This window comes from Mustela putorius, unplaced genomic scaffold (assembly GCF_011764305.1).
Source record: "Mustela putorius furo isolate JIRA1106 unplaced genomic scaffold, ASM1176430v1.1 tig00000127_pilon_pilon_pilon, whole genome shotgun sequence".
NCBI classification, from domain to species: domain Eukaryota; kingdom Metazoa; phylum Chordata; class Mammalia; order Carnivora; family Mustelidae; genus Mustela; species Mustela putorius.
The window spans coordinates 10,752,298-10,752,660 of NW_025421288.1; positions in this window are offsets into that span (position 1 = coordinate 10,752,298).

Consider the following 363-nt stretch of genomic DNA (forward strand, 5'->3'; position numbering starts at 1 on the left):
TGGCTCGTCGCTTCGCCCACCGCCCGGAGGGCGCGCGACGGGCCAAGTGCGCACGCGCAGAGCGCGCGAGTCGGTTGGGAGGCACGGCCTGGAGCTGCGGCAGCGACAGACTGCCTGCCTGGGGGCGGGGGAGGGGCTGCTGACGTGGCTCGACACCACCGTAACCCCAGAACCCCCGACCCCAGGCCCCATGCTGTGGTCCGTTCCCGGCCCTGGGTTACGTGCTTCCCCTTAAAAGCTGGAGCCAAGCAAGGGAACGACAGGCGTGGTAGCCAATGGGGTCGCTCACGGTGAACCTGGTAGCCAATCAAAAGGCGGAGCTGCAGAGGAGCGGGTGGAAACCACGCCCGATTCCAGGTGACT